The 17,518-nt window shown below is 44.4% G+C and overlaps 1 protein-coding gene across 1 annotated transcript in view; it reads right to left on the bottom strand.

The window, feature by feature from the left end:
- Positions 1 to 17,518, bottom strand: part of LOC123729216 (glutamate receptor ionotropic, kainate 4) — a 494,511-nt gene that overhangs the window by 152,193 nt on the left and 324,800 nt on the right. The gene's annotated exons all lie outside the window — the stretch shown is intronic.

Here is a 17,518-nt window from a genome sequence, read left to right as displayed (position 1 = left end):
CCCCTTATGTGCCAGCTGAACAAAACTCATGTTTAATAAAATATCAGACATCCTTTATGGGGGGCAGTGTGTCAGCCATAACTGATGGTGTCCTTTGTTGGGAAAATAAAACATTAGCCATGTGTCACAAGCCCAGAACTGGCCCACTCACAATTAACACACAACATAGCCACTGTGGAGTGCCTGGGCTCACCAGCAGTGCTGAGCACAGAGAGGAGCATACAGGTTGGCCACAGCCCATCAGAGAACAGATGCACAGGAGAACACAGTCCGTCAGTCAACCCCAGAGCTGGCAGAAGTGGCTGTGGTGGAGAGAAAGGAAGGGATGGGATGGGGCAGGTGTGGGTGATCATATCCATCTGATCATACGTGGCACTGAGTGACACAGAGTAGGAGCTCAGCTGCTGTGGGAGGGAGGGAGGGGGTCGGAGACAGAGAGGAGAGGGAGAGAGAGAGAGAGAGAGAGAGAGAGAGAGGAGACAGCCTCTATTATTGTAATGATCCCGGAGCAGGTCCCCTTGGCTTGGTTTGTCCAAGGCGGGTGGCTGATGAAGATGGAGCGGTCTGTGGTGGATCCCACAACGGCTTTCTATGCAAGTGGAACATTGATAACCAGATCCCCATCTCATTGACCAGCCGGCCGTGAGAAAAAAGCTCCCTTTCCTTGGAAAATCTATAGTTCTTCTTCACTCTCATCTCTGTGCCTCAAAACGTTTTCAAAGACTCCAGCCACCCACGTCATAGACTGTTCTCTCTGCTATCGCACGGCAAGCCTGGAATCAAGCAATTAGACTGCTGAACAGTTAATGAAATGGTTACCCAGACTATTTACATTGACCTCCTTATTTTATTATAATATGTTGCACCGATTCTCTTGCACGGGCTCGATGTACACTCACTGGACTCTAACCACACACTCATACATTCATATTCCTTCACACATGCTGCTGCTACCTTGCGTGTTTATTATCTATGCATAGTTACTTTACCCCTATGTACATGTACATATTACCTCAATTAGCTCGACTAAACCCGTACCCCTGCACATGGACACTGTGCCGGTATTCCTTGTATATAGCCTCATTATTGTTATTTTATTGTGTTAATAGTTTTCCTTTAGTTTATTCAGCAAATGTATCTTACTTTTTGAAAACTGCATTGTTGGTTAAGGGCTCGTAAGCAAGAATTTCACGGTGAGGTCTACACCTGTTGTATTCTTTGTAAGGAATGAAACGCTTCTTGTGACCACTCTTAAGCTCTTGAAGTTCCTGAGGGAGGTATTAGGTGGTCCAGATGTGAGACAAGTGAGACATAGCATAGAGAGTTTGTGGGGCAATGAATTCTGTTCAGCGGTTCTGAGGACCGCATCTGTGATGGGTCTGTTCGAATCTTATCACCTCGTACCTAAACAAAAGGGCCAGTGCAATGACACAGATGACTAGAAAACAAAAGGAACAATGGAATATGGAATATGCTTTTGCATATCTATAATGACAACAAACGGCCAAATTGAATTTGCATCGCCCATTCATCGCTGGCAACCAGAGAGCGGCTGTGCTCGCACTCATCTCCCTGATCAAATAAAAGCCGCTTCCTGAAGACAGAGGGAGTGAATTTAGATATGCACAGATCTCCTGGCAACACTCGACAAGACAGATCAATGACACAGAGAAGAAGGGGGTCAGGAGGTGTGTATGCAACAGCTGTGCATCTCTAATTGCAATCCAGCAGCAATAGCAGGCGCACCTGTGTTTTGTTTGCAAGCATGCGGAACAGAGGCACCCTGCACCGAGTGACACCGAGCTTAACATCCGAAACATTGCCATCGGCAGACATAGCATCCCATTCACCAGTCAGGAGAGGAAGCCTTCCCCCGCAAATAGCCTCTGGGTATAAAGGACCAATTACAGTACATCGAAAAATTTAAGTCAACACCGCTTGCCAAAATGTAAATACCCCAAACGAAATATTGTCTGTTCTCAGAAAGAGGGATCCAGTATTAGGCTGATGGTGTGTGATTATAAAGGGGTAAGAAAAGGGTCGGCCGAAATCCCTCTAAGGATCTCTCAAGCGTTCTCACTGAGTTTTCATTGGGGGATCGCCAGGTCAGACCTCTACCTCTTTCGGAAATCAGCCAGAGATGCTGAGCGTGGTGAAGTGCGGGGGGGGGGGTGAGAAGAGACTTGCGTTGGCTGATTTCCGTGCATCTCAAAGCACTACCAGGGAAATGTTAGGTGAGAGGATATTTCCTGGAACATGGTCTCGGGGCATGGAGGATAGGCTGGAATGTGAGCATACTGCAGTATAAAAGCAATTCCACACTGTGACCATACACACTGATATGTGCTGCTGGGCCAGAGAACATGGTGTCCATTACAATCAGACTGAGACACACTACTCACACACAGTGAGTTCAGTCAACACACAGGTCAATGTCAGAAAAATACAGGGCAGAAATTGAATATCATATGTTAATTACTGCTTTCACAATAACCATGTAAATTTGAGGACCAAGAGACCATAAAAAATGTGTTCAACTTCCATTCATGGCCGTTGAACCGTGTTTTAATCGTGTATAGTGGTCAGAGTTGATGCCTCATGCTTGGCCGAGTGAAATAATCCTGAATTAACATGCACTATCAATGAGAACCTGGCAGGGTAAACTGACCCAGGGTGTTTTCACAGTCTCATTTCATTAAATGTAACATTTGGGCCTGACAGAAAGGATTGCAGTATATATAAAAAAAATTGATTTAACATTTAACTGAATAATTTTTTTACACAAGCACCGTGGCAGCCTCTCTACACAAAAAAAAAGATGTATTTGAATATCTGCTCATGACTGACATTCAGAATACAAGCAATTTTCACAATGTATTCTCACAAGGAGAGGGAGAGTGTGTGTGGATGTGAGGGACCTCCTGTTGTTGTGCCTCTCCAGGGCTATTGTGAAGTCCTTCAGAAGAGTGCTCTGCATGCAGTCCTCATGTCAGTCAGGTTCAAAGGCACTGCCCCACTGAACTACTATAATCTTACTCTTCTCAATATAGCAAATATTGAATCGTATTTCTATCATGAAGAAATGCGTTTGAGTGTCTGGGTAAAAGGATGCCAAATGCCAAAATAGTCATTCTACAATGGGAGGGAAGAAATATAGAATATATTTTTAACTGGGGATTATGGCTAAGAAGGTTTGCTGAGCCAAAGATGTATAAGAGAGCTTTGAAATCATAGCTCCGACACATTGAAATTGGATATCTCAAAAGATCCAAGTAAATCTGACACTATCACTTAAGTATACTTTCTAAAATATGATTCTAAGGCGCGTTACATCTCTGGTTCAACAGTATTGACATTATTCACATTTGGTGAAACATTTAAATCACTATTCAATCCAATGAATCAAAGGTCCTCTCTGAAATAATTTACATTTAAGACAAAATATCATTCTATCGTCACAAATGACAGGGGCATTCCCATTAGAAGGCGGTCACCCAATGCAGCCCACCCACATGCATTGTTTTCCAAAGCCATATCCATAGGTTTCACAGCTGACTGAGGTTGAAAATAACAGCAGCTAACACAGGCAGCTGTTTCATGGAAAATAATTTCAATTATAAGTATTTAGTGTTGTGTGCATTGCATCTGTGCATGCCAGCTACCATACCATAGCCTTCATTGCATATGAAGTATGACTGGCTCATGACATTTAACCTTGGATGTACGCAGGGTTGCCAGGTCTAGCTAAAATTACTAGTGCAATGACCTCTCAAAACCCGCCCAGAAGTCTTGAAAACTATACTTTTTTTTGTAGCAAGACATGACTTGCCACATTTATCCAATAAATCCTATTTCCATAACGTTATCGAGCAAACGAACCTCGACAGGATCGGTTGTTGCCCTCCTACGGCCTCCTCCACGTCTCCTGATGTACTGGCCTGTCTCCTGGTAGTGCCTCCATGCTCTGGACACTACGCTGACAGACACAGCAAACCTTCTTGCCACAGCTCGCATTGATGTGTCATCCTGGATGAGCTGCACTACCTGAGCCACTTGTGTGGGTTGTAGACTCAGTCTCATGCTACCACTAGAGTGAAAGCACCGCCAGCATTCAAAAGTGACCAAAACATCAGCCAGGAAGCATAGGAACTGAGAAGTGGTCTGTGGTCCCCACCTGCAGAACCACTCCTTTATTGGGGGTGTCTTGCTAATTGCCTATAATTTCCACCTGTTGTCTATTCCATTTGCACAACAGCATGTGAACTTTATTGTCAATCAGTGTTGCTTCCTAAGTGGACAGTTTGATTTCACAGAAGTGTGATTGACTTGGAGTTACATTGTGTTGTTGAAGTGTTCCATTTATTTTTTTGAGCAGTGTATATGGAGTCAGCAGGAGCGGACGCGCCCTCCCCATCCTTGGAGGAGCGTGTCCTTCAGCATACAGCCGTTCTCCACCGTCTGGGAACGGCTATGGATCAAGTGTTGGCGAGAATGGAGAGATGGGAGAGGAGCGGTCTCCCTACCCCGTCTTCAGCCACTCTTCAGCCTGCACCACCACCCTCTCCAACGGCGTTCGGCCCCAGTGGGATTCGACTGGCGCTCCCGAGGGAGTACGATGGGACGGCTGCCGGGTGGAAGGGGTTCCTGCTCCAGTTGGAGCTTTACCTTGCGACCGTTCACCCAACTCCTTCGGGAGAGGAGAGTGTCAACGTCCTTATCTCCTGCCTTTCGGGGAAAGCCCTGGAGTGGGCCAACGCGGTCTGGGATAGCCCAGATTCGGCGAGGGACCATTATCCAGAGTTCACCCAGAAGGTAGAGCGGCGGGTGAACGTCTGTTTCATTTGAGGCAGGAGACGAGGAGCGCCCACGATTTCGCACTGGAGTTCCGGACCCTGGCCGCCGGCGCGGGGTGGAATGACAGGGCCCTGATAGACCATTATAGGTGTAGCCTACGAGAGGACGTCCACAGGGAGCTAGCTTGTCGGGACACCACCCTCACTTTGGACCAACTAATAGATATGTCCATCAGACTGGACAACTTGCTGGCTGCCTGTGGGCGTTCTGATCGGGTCCTGTTCGTTCCACCTCCCAGCCCACCTGCTCCGATGCCCATGGATTTGGGGGGTGCTGCCGCTAGGTCGACTGGAGGAGGAGCCTCCTCCTGCACCAGTTGTGGTCGGAGAGGTCACACTGCTGACCGGTGCTGGAGGAGCTCGTCTGGGAGTCGAGAGGGCAGGCAGAGCACTGCTCGTACACCTCAGGTGAGTCCGCACCAGACTCACCCAGAGCTCCCTGTTGGCCATATGTATGCGTTGGTTTCTTTTCCTGAATTTTCCCCTCACTCCCAGCATAAGGCGCTAGTAGATTCGGGCGCAGCGGGGAGCTGTATTGATTGCGGGTTCGCGAGTAGGTTAGGGATTCCCTTGGTTCAGTTGGATCAACCCTTCCCCGTGCACGCCCTAGATAGTCGACCACTTGGGTCAGGGCTGGTCAGGGAGGCCACGGTTCCACTGGACATGGTGACGCAGTGGGGGGGGCATGAGGAGCGGATTAGTCTCTTCCTCATTGACTCTCCGGCGTTTCCGGTGGTGCTGGGGATTCCCTGGTTGGCTGATCACAATCACCAAATTTCATGTAGACAGGGGGCTCTTGAGGGGTGGTCAGAGGAGTGCTCAGGTAGGTGTTTAGGTGTTTCCATTGGTGCAACGACGGTGGAGAGTCTGGATCAAGTCTCCACCGTGCGCATTCCCTCCGAATATGCCGATTTGGCTATCACTTTCTGTAAAAAGAGGGCGACCCAATTACCACCTCATCGACAAGGGGATTGTGCGATACACCTCCAGGTTAACGCTGCACTTCCTAGGAGTCACGTGTATCCCTTGTCACAGGAGGAGACAGTGGCTATGGAGACATAGGTCACTGAATCTCTGAGACAGGGATACATTTGGCCATCCACGTCACCCGTCTCCTCAAGTTTATTTTTTGTGAAGAAGAAGGAGGTCTGCGTCCGTGCATTGACTATCGAGGTCTAAATTCCATCACAGTGGGATTCAGTTACCCGCTACCTCTCATCGCCATGGCGGTGGAGTCATTTCACAGAGCACGCTTCTTCACAAAACTGAATCTCAGGAGCGCGTATAACTTGGTGCGTATCCGAGAGGGAGATGAGTGGAAGATCGCGTTTAGTACCACATCTGGCCATTATGAGTACCTCGTCATGCCGTATGGGTTGAAAAATGCTCCAGCCATTTTCCAATCCTTTGTAGACGAGATTCTCAGGGACCTGCACGGGCAGGGTGTGGTGGTCTACATCGATGACATTCTGATCTATTCCGCTACACTCGCCGCGCATGTGTCTCTGGTGCGTAAGGTACTTGGGCGACTGCTGAAGCATAACCTATACGTCAAGGCCGAGAAATGTGTGTTCTCCAAACAAGCCGTCTCCTTTCTGGAGTATCGCATTTCCACATCTGGGGTGGTGATGGAGTGTGACCGCATTGCCAATTACTACTGGAGGTTGCTCCCATTACCTCACTGCTGAAGGGGGGCCCGGTGCGTTTGAGGTGGTCGGCGGAGGCGGACAGAGCTTTTTGTCGTCTGAAGGCTCTGTTTACCGATGCTCCCATCTTGGCGCATCCGGACCCCTCTTTGCCATTCATAGTGGAGGTGGACGAGTCTGAGGCTGGGGTTGGAGCCGTGCTCTCACAGCGCTCGGGCACGCCCCCCAAGCTTCGCCCCTGCACTTTCTTTTCTAGGAAGCTCAGTCCGGCGGAGCGAAACTATGATGTGGGGGACCGGGAGTTGTTGGCTGTGGTAAAAGCCCTGAAGGTGTGGAGACAATGGCTTGAGGGAAAGCAACACTCTTTTCTCATCTGGACTGACGACCGTAATCTGGAGTACATCCGGGCGGCGAGGAGACTGAATCCCCGACAGGCAAGGTGGGCGATGTTTTTCACCAGATTTAATTTCACCATTTCGTATAGACCAGGTTCCCAAAATGCTAAGGCTGACGCACTGTCCCGTCTCTATGATACCGAGGAGCGGTCCATCGATCCCACTTCCATACTTCCGGCCTCTTGTCTGGTGGCACCGGTGGTAGGGGAGGTGGACGCGGACATCGAGCGGGCGTCACGGTCAGATCCCCCTCCACCAGAGTGTCCAGCTGGTCGGAGGTTCGTCCCACTTGGTGTTCGCGATAGATTGATCAGGTGGGCTCACACGCTACCCTCCTCTGGTCATCCGGGTATTGATAGGATGGTGCGGGTTCTTAGTGCGGGGCCCACGTTGGCAAGGGACGTGTGGGTTTATGTCTCCTCCTGTTTGGTGTGTGCTCAGTGTAAGGCTCCTAGACACCTGCCTAGAGGGAAGTTACATCCCCTTCCCGTTCCACAGCGGCCTTGGTCTCACCTGTCGGTGGATTTCCTCACCAATCTTCCTCCATCACAGGGGAACACTACGATCCTAGTCGTTGTGGATCGGTTTTCTAAGTCCTGCCATCTCCTCCCTTTGCCCAGTCTTCCTATGGCCCTACAGACCGCAGAGGCCCTGTTTACACACGTCTTCCGGCACTAAGGGGTGCCTGAGGACATCGTTTCTGATCGGGGTCCCCAGTTCACGTCCCGGGTGTGGAGGGCGTTTATGGAGCGTCTGGGGGTCTCGATCAGCCTGACCTCGGGTTTTCACCCCGAGAGTAATGGGCAGGTGAAGAGAGTTAATCAGGATGTAGGCAGGTTTTTGCGGTCATATTGCCACGACCGGCCAGGAGAGTGGGCGAGGTTCGTCCCATGGGCTGAGATGGCTCAGAATTCGCTCTGCCACTCCTCCACGAACATGTCGCCGTTTCAGGTCGTGTTGGGTTATCAGTCGGTCCTGGTACCATGGCATCAGAGTCAGACCGAGGCTTCTGCGGTGGAGGAATAGGTGCAGCGCTCAAAGGAGACCTGGAGAGCCATCCAGGAATCCCTTAAACGGGCTGGTTGGCGGCAGAAGGTGAGCGCTGACCGCCACCGCAGTAAGGCTCCCGTGTTCGTGCCGGGGGACCGGGTCAGGCTCTCGACCCGAAACTTGCCCCTCCGCCTGCCCTGCCGGAAGCTGGGCCCACAGTTTGTAGGGCCATTTAAAGTCCTGAGGAGAATAAACAAGGTATGTTATAGGTGTTATCGCATTAACCCCTCATTTCATGTGTCTCTCCTCAGGCCGGTGGTAGCTGGTCCACTGCAGGATGCTGAGGTGCGGGAGGTCCCTCCGCCCCCCCAGACATCAAGAAGCTGTAGACTAAGATGATGTAGACTAAGATGCTGAATTCGGTTTGCCATCAAAATTATAATTCATGCGAGCTTAACAATACGTCCCAAGATAAAATATAATTTGCCCTCATTAAACTCTCCAGATAATTTTCCATCAATGGATGTCAATTTAACATGTTTGACTGCAATGATTAAACAAGAAGGCCCGAGGAGGTGTGGTCCCTGTTCTTAGGACACAGCCCTTAGCCGTGGTATTTTAGCAAATATACCACAAACCCCTGAGGTGTCTTATTGCTATTATAAACTGGTTACCAATATAATTACAACAGTAAAATAAATGTTTTTGCAATACCTATGGTACATGGTCTGATATACAACAGCTTTCAACCAATCAGCATTCAGGGCTCAAACCACCCAGTTTATTATATTAAATAAATCCTGTTTTCCCATCTGCATAACTATAAATAAATCCGACAGGAGAGTTTGAGTGAAATACTTGGATAAACTTTTTATACCACCTAATTGTTTATTTTTATATAATAAAACAAAAACTTGGACAAACTTCAAAAAACGATTGTTAGGCTATTTTCTGGCAATTGCACAGTTCTTATGAGCCAGATGTTAAGACTACAAATAGTTATAAATTGTCTATTTGCTAGGTTGGCTTGTTATTTCAATAGGCATAGGCTACTGACTAAAATCTGGGTTTATAATTGCGATTCAACTTTACCATGGTTTGCTTAGATGCAGGTTGTCTATAGCACCTGATAGGCCAACATCTCATTTCAGAGAAAAGTCCACAATGAAATTGACATTAAATGTGCAAAATGATACATTTGCAGTAGAGCTGTGACCATGATCACAATTGATAACTTCCACATTAATTAACTAAACATGGCCATTGATAATTGCATAATAACACAAGGCTACAACAACCACAATAAACTGAAGATATAGGTTATTTATTAAACCCGTTTACCAGCTCCAGGTAGGCTATACAAGTGGCACAAATTGATTTGCAATGAGTCCAGCGATATCGTCATTTCAACATATTCATTGTATCACATGGTAGGCTACAGTAGCCTACAATGGCATATAAAGTAATAGCCTACTTGATAGCCAACAGATGCAAATTTGTCATTCTCCACATTTAATGTCAGCATGTTTCATTGTGGACTTTTCCCCATAACAGAAGCATGCGAGGGAGTTCTTTATCTTCCATATCAAATGTTCACTCGTGCAGCGCTTGAGACCCAAGAACTGAGCACTGAGCATGCGTTTGATATGGTTTTCCATAAGAAAAGTCGACATTAGAATGCAGTTTATTTATCTAAAGCCCTCTAGTGCGCCTAAAGTTATTTTCTATTGCTTTGTCTCTGTTATATCACTTCTAGTGCGTTAATATGTTTTATAGAGAAAGGGGTGGATATGTGTCTCCATAATGACAATCTAAACCACCAACAGACAACTGGCAAAAAGTTGTCAGTGGGTGTGCTGCTCTGTCTTGGTGACTCAGATGCAGCGCTCTCTCAACCAGTGCTCTGAACACATAAACACCCATCCAGCCCTCCCACCATTCACCCATTCACTCACTAGAAGTAGCCCAAAAAAACAATCCGCTACCAATACATTTTCAACCGCAACATCGTTTTCAAAGTTACACAATTTGTTCGAAAACCGCAAACATGGCAACGGAGAAAAAAATCCATTTTTTAAAATTTATTTTATTTTATTTGTTGTCACTCCTGTTGGCTCCCCCAATGTGGGGGTTCGTGCTCTCTGATTGGCACAAAGTGAAGTTCTTGGCCACTGACAAGCACTGCAAATCTAAAAGTAGAACCGTCAGGTTTGTCGCTACCAGTCAGCATGCAGCAGGTACCGCTTTTATTCTAGCAATAGAATGAACGGTCTCCCACAGTGATAAGTACCTATTGGCAGTCTATAGGCAGTGAGATTTTCTGTGTGATTCATGCTAAAACCAGAGACATTTCCTCAATTTTTAAACCCACGTCAGAGGTCCTTACAACTGACGTAAATTATACTGAACAGAAATATCAACCGGCATGCAACAATTTCCAAAATTTGACTGATTAACAGTCCATATAAGGAAATCAGTCAATTGAAATAAATTCATTAGGCCCTAATCTATGGATTTCATATCTGGGAATACAGATATGCATCTGTTGGTCACAGACACCTTAAAAAAAGGTAGGGGCGTGGATCAGCAAATCAGTCAGTATCTGGTGTGACCACCATTTTCCTCATGCAGCGCATAGAGTTGATCAGGCTGTTGATTGTGGCCTGTGGAATGTTGTACCACTCCTCTTCAATGGCTGTGCGAAGTTTCTGGATATTGGCGGGAACTGGAACACACTGTCATACAAGTTGATCCAAAGCATCCCAAACAAGCTCAATGGGTGACATGTCTGGTGAGTATGCAGGCCATGGAAGAACTGGGGCATTTTCAGCTTCCAGGAATTGTATGCAGATCCTTGCGACATGTAGCCGAGCATTATCATGCTGAAACATGAGGTGAAGGCGGCGGATGAATGGCACGACAATGGGCCTCAGGATCTCGCCACGGTATTTCTAAGCATTAAAATTGCCATCGATAAAATGCAATTGTGTTCATTGTCCATAGCTTATGCATGCCCATACCATAACCCCTCCGCCACCATGGGGCATTCTGTTCACAACATTGAAATCAGCAACCGCTCACCCACACAATGCCATATACGTGGCCTGCAGTTGTGAGGCCGGTTGGACGTACTGCCAAAATATGGTAGAGAAATTAAAATTAAATTATCTGGCAACAGCTCTGGTGGACATTCCTGCAGTCAGCACGCCAATTGCACGCTCCCTCAAAACTTGAAACATCTGTGGCATTGTGTTGTGTGACAAAACTGCACATTTTAGAGTGGCCTTTTATTGTCCCAAACACAAGGTGCACCTGTGTAATGAACATGCTGTTTAATCAACTTCTTGATATGCCACACCTGTCAGGTGGATGGATGATATTGGCATAGGAGAAATGCTCACTAACATGGATGTAAACAAATTGGTGCCCAAAATTTGAGAGAAATAAGCTTTTGTGCATATGTAACATTTTGGGAATCTTTTATTTCAGCTCATGAAACATGGGACCAAACACTTTACATGTTGCGTTTATATTTTTGTTCAGTGTAGAAGACTATTACTTAAAACATGTTCTGCAGCATTCAACAGCAAAACATAAAAAACTGTTCAATGCAATGTAAACATTTAGATTTCTGCCTAAATAGACAGACAAATAGACAATAATTATTTATCATAAGACAGCCATAAACAATACCTAGTAATGCTTAAACTGCCAGAAGATTCAAATCTCACCTTTCTGATAAAAATAGTTATACATTTCTCAGGTGTAGTCTCTTTTGAGGACACAAGCTCAAGTACACAGTACAAACATGATAAAAAGATGAAAATATAACAAATAATATTACTCAACAAAAGTGGGGGAATAGGGCATGAAATGATTGAAATGCATTCTAAATATAGTAACAATCAAATTATAAATTACTTTAATATTTAACCTATCTTTTAACTGTAAAATAAATATGATAATACTTATTGACAGTACAAAATTGGCAACACTTCATAACTGACGACAGAGCATTTTCTGCCCAGCATCCTCTGAGCGACGCAGACGCCATGCTTGCTGACTTGTTACAACTTCAGCTTTAAACACAAAGTGATTTTGTCTTGCTGTGACCAAGAGAAAGTGGTCTAAATCCATCAATGAACATCACAGCGTGATGAGATTGCTTTTGCTGCTATAGTTAGGGTATCCCATTTCATATTTCCCGTATTGTAAGCGAAGCTGCGAGGTTCACAGCCAGAGGAAATCAAACCATTATCTGCATAGGCCAGAAAATCTAATGTGTCGCTCTCTATGCAAATGAGGTGTCAGATTTCAAAGAGTGCAGCAATTGATGTTGTGCTGTTCACAGAGCACTCTGTACACAAAAATGTTGGTCAGAACCGGTCTAGAACCGCTCAAAGTCCACTAAATAGGAAAGCTAACGTTTAAGAGGTGTTAAAAGGATTATACTGTACATGGAGCTAGGAGTTCTCGGCATCTGTGCTACGCAATTGCTTCCTGTGAAGAGATAAAAACCTGTCCACTGAACAGGTACTGTTTTTATTAGTTACCATTCTAAACATCCAGATGGGTTACAGTATGCCTCTGTACAGCATCACTTAGAGCCTCCCAAATGGATATGGAGCTCTCCGAATGATAAATTGAGTGTTTGTAATAGGTTGATCACATGGAAGGGGCTGTCATGAGCCATATTTTCATATGTCCCCCTATTTACTCGGCCTCCTGTCAGCTTGCCAGCATCTGTGCACTCTCCCAGTAAAGAATTATGAACACAGACACAATCACTGAGCACAGACAGGAAGTAATTGACTCCCCAACACCTTCACAACAACTGCCACAAACACACACACACACACACACACACACACACACACACACACACACAACACCATGTAACACTATATAGGCTACTGTAGATGCCGGGTTGATATATATATATATATATATATATATATATATATATATAGAAAGTAAAATATACAGTGCCTTCAGAAAGTATTCATACCCCTTGACTTATTACACATGTTGTTGTGTTACAGCCTGAATAAAAAATCGATTAAATATATTTTTCCTCTCTCTTACCAATCTACAGTCGTGGCCAAAAGTTTTGAGAATGACACAAAAATGTCTTTTCACAAAGTCTGCTGCCTCAGTTTGTATGATGACAATTTGCATATACTCCAGAATGTTATAAAGAGTGATCAGATGAATTGCAATTAATTGCAAAGTCCCTCTTTGCCATGCAAATGAACTGAATCCCCAAAAACATTTCCACTGCATTTCAGCCCTGACACAAAAGGACCAGCTGACATCATGTCAGTGATTCTTTTGTTAACACAGGTGTGAAATGCAAGGCTGGAGATCACTCTGTCATGCTGATTGAGTTCGAATAACAGACTGGAAGCTTCAAAAGGAGGGTGGTGCTTGGAATCATTGTTCTTCCTCTGTCAACGGTGGTTACCTGCAAGGATACACGTGCCGCCATCATTGCTTTGCACAAAAAGGGCTTCACAGGCAAGGATATTGCTGCCAGTAAGATTGCACCTAAATCCGCCATTTATCGGATCATCAAGAACTTCAAGGAGACCGTCTCCTAAAGTTGATTCAGCTGCGGGATCGGGGCACCACCAGTACAGAGCTTGCTTAGGAATGGCAGCAGGCAGGCGTGAGTGCATCTGCACGCACAGTGAGGCAAAGACTTTTGGAGGATGGCCTGGTGTCAAGAAGGGCAGCAAAGAAGCCACTTCTCTCCAGGAAAAACATCAGAGACAGACTGATATTCTGCAAAAGGTACTGGGATTGGACTGCTGAGGACTAGGGTAAAGTCATTTTCTCTGATGAATCCCCTTTCCGATTGTTTGGGGCATCCGGAAAAAAGCTTGTCCGGAGAAGACAAGGTGAGTGCTACCATCAGTCCTGTGTCATGCCAACAGTAAAGCATCCTGAGACCATTCATGTGTGGGGTTGCTTCTCAGCCAAGGGAGTGGGATCACTCACAATTTTGCCTAAGAACACAGCCATGAATAAAGAATGGTACCAACACATCCCCCGAGAGCAACTTCTCCTTACCATCCAGGAACAGTTTGGTTACAAACAATGCATTTCCAGCATGATGGAGCACCTTGCCATAAGGCAAAAGTGATAAGTAAGTGGCTCGGGGAACAAAACATCGATATTTTGGGTCCATGGCCAGGAAACTCCCCAGACCTTAATCCCATTGAGAACTTGTGGTCAATCCTCAAGAGGCGGGTGGACAAACAAAAACCCACAAATTCTGACAAACTCCAGGCATTGATTATGCCAGAATGGGCTACCATCAGTCAGGATGTGATCCAGAAGTTAATTGACAGCATGCCAGGGCGGATTGCAGAGGTCTTGAAAAAGAAGGGTCAACACTGCAAATATTGACTCTTTGCATCAACTTCATGTAATTGTCAATAAAAGCCTTTGACACTTCTGAAATGCTTGTAATTATACTTCAGTATTCCATAGTAACACCTGACAAAAATATCTAAAGACACTGAAGCAGCAAACTTTGTGGAAATTAATATTTGTGTCATTCTCAAAACTTTTGGCCACGACTGTACACACAATACCCCATAAAGACAAAGTGAAAACATGTTTTTATACATTTTTGCAAATGTATTGAAAATGAAACACAAAAATATTTAATTTACATAAGTATTCACACCACTGAGTCAATACTTGGTAAAAGTACTTTTGCAGCGATTACAGCTGTGAGTCTTTCTGGGTAAGTCTCTAAGATCTTTCCACAGTTGGATTGCGCAACATTTGCCCATTATTCTTTTCAGAATTCTTCAAGCTCTGTCAAATTGGTTGTTGATCATTGGTACACAACCATTTTCAGGTCTTGCCATAGATTTTCAAGTAGATTTAAGTCAACATTGTAACTCGGCCACTCAGAAACATTAACTGTCTTCTTGGTAAGCAACTCCAGTGTAGATTTGGCCTTGTGTTTTAGGTTATTGTCCTGCTGAAAGGTGAATTAATCTCCCTGTATCTGGTGGAAAGCTGACTGAACCAGGTTTTTCTCTAGGATTTTGCCTGTGCTTAGATTCATTCCATTTCTTTATTGTCCTAAAAAACTCCCCAGTCCTTAACAATTACAAGCATACCCATAACATGATACAGCCACCACTATGCTTGAAAATATAAAACGTGGTACTCAGTTTGCCACATGTTTTGCAGCATTACTTTAGTTACTTGTTGCAAACAGGATGCATATTTTGGAATATTTGTCTTCTGTACAGGCTTCCTTCTTTTCACTCTGTCAATTAGGTTAGTAATGTGGAGTAATTACAATGTTGTTGATTCCATCCTCAATTTTCTATTACAGCCATTAAACTAGTAATTGTTTTAAAGTCACTATTGGCCTCATGGTGAAATCCCTGAGCGGTTTTCTTCCTCTCCGGGAACTGAGTTAGGAAGGATGCCTGAATCTTTGTATAGACTGTGTGCAATGATTCACTATCCAAAGTGTAATTAATAACTTCACCATGCTCAAAGGGAAATTGAATGTCTGCTTTTATTTTTACCCATCTACAAATAGGTGCCCTTCTTTGCGAGGCATTGGAAAACCTCCCTGTTTTTTGTGGATGAATAAGTGTTTGAAATTCACTGCGACTGAGGGACCTTACAGATAGTATGTGTGGGGTATAGATATTAGGTCATTCAAAAATCATGTTAAACACTATTATTGCACACAGAGTGAGTCCATGCAACTTATTATGTGACTTGTTAAGCAATTATTTAGGCTTCCATAAAGGGCTTGAATACTTATTGACTCAAGACATTTCAGCTTTCCATTTTTTATTAATTTGTAAAAAGTTTGAAAAACACAATTCCACATTATGGGGTATGGTGTGTAGGCCAGCGACATGTAACTTAAGGCTGTAACACAACAAAATGTGGAACAAGTCAAGGGATGTGAATACTTTCTGAAGACACTGTATACAACACATTGATTCCTCATTGATCTATTTGTCAGTGTTGGATATACATTATACCAGCACATACGCAATATCAATATAATAACTGCTAATCAACATTAGTACTATGTGGCTACTGCATTAAACACACACCTCTGGCAATTATATTGGAAAACAATATTCTCCATCACACTCCACTCTCCCCTCAAACAGGTCGTAATAAAGTGGCCAAAGAACTCTCCCTCCCTCAATCCCACAGACATGTTCCATCAGCCAGGGCCAGGCCTGTTGTCCTCTACTGAGAAAGACTATCGATATGTCTAGTTTGCAAAAGGAGACCATTAGTGAGATATCCCTTTCAGGGTAATAACAGAGCAATGTGACCTTTATTCATTGTCAGAGTACACCTCTGACAGCTATTCGAGAAACTCCTCGAAAACACTATTCTGTTGGCCTTTTTTAAAAGCCAGGATGTGGCATCATCATTCTTACATGTCATCATCGTTTTAGACCTGCAGAACTCACACAGTCTTGTGCCTGGCCTTTTAGATGGTATTTGCGTGAAACATTTTAATGTATTTGCCTTAATCATTTAGCATTAAAGTTAAGATTAAGAACATCTTTAAGAACATCTTATGATATTTACATCTCCAGAGTCCGATGAACAGGTGGATACCATTTTTATGTCTCTGTGTCCAGTATGAAGGAAGTTAGAGGTAGTTTTGTGAGCCAATGCTAACTAGCGTTGGCTGGAAGTCTATGGGTGTCTGCTAGCATGCTCTGACTCTGGGGAAGTAGATAAAGGGCCTCATTGTCAAAATCACAAGGTATCCCTTTAAGGCAGCGTTTCCCAAACTTGGTCCTCGGGACCCCAAGAGGTGCACGTTTTGATGATTAGTTGATTATTTGAAACAGCTGTGTAGGGAAAAAAAAAAAAACATGCACACCTTGCGGTCCCGAGGACCAAGTTTGGGAAACGCTGCTTTAAGGAGTCTTGTGTGGCACATGGTCCGATGAATACATTACAGAAAGTTAACTTGTTTAAGAACATACAATTCATCTACATGTTCATTTATTCACACAGGGAATGACCTCAGGTTCAGAACATTTCAAAGAGATAGACAGTATACATCACTAGAGAGTTACAACTGCAGGGAGTCCAAGCCTAAAGACTGATCAAATCATCACAGTTCTCATTAAAGGTGACATATATCGGAAAATAAATGTGATTTTTATTATAGACTTATATAAATTGACATTTTGCATAATAGCATGCATAAAAGACAGTAGTAACATCCTGCAGTAAGCACAAATCACTGGAGCCTAAGCAAAACTGTTCAACATCACGACTCAATGTACATATTACCTCAATTACCTCGACACCGGTGCCCCATCACATTGACTCTGTACCGGTACCCCCTGTATATAGCCCCGCTATTGTTATTTACTGCTGTCTTTAATTATTTATTATTCTTATCTCTTACTTTTCTTATTTTTTTCTTAAAACTGCATTGTTGGTTAAGGGCTTGTAAGTAAGCATTTCACTGTAAGGTATTCGGCGCATGTATTCAGCGCATGTGACAAATAACATTTGATTTTATTTTATTTGAATGGACCCTGAACTGAAAACATATAAATTATGACCTTCTATGTTGTTCAACGAGAAGTGGTCCTTCACAAAA

This window comes from Salmo salar, chromosome ssa20, assembly GCF_905237065.1.
Source record: "Salmo salar chromosome ssa20, Ssal_v3.1, whole genome shotgun sequence".
Lineage (NCBI taxonomy): Eukaryota > Metazoa > Chordata > Actinopteri > Salmoniformes > Salmonidae > Salmo > Salmo salar.
Note: the sequence above shows the minus strand (reverse complement) of the source record. Positions and strands in the feature narration are given on the sequence as shown.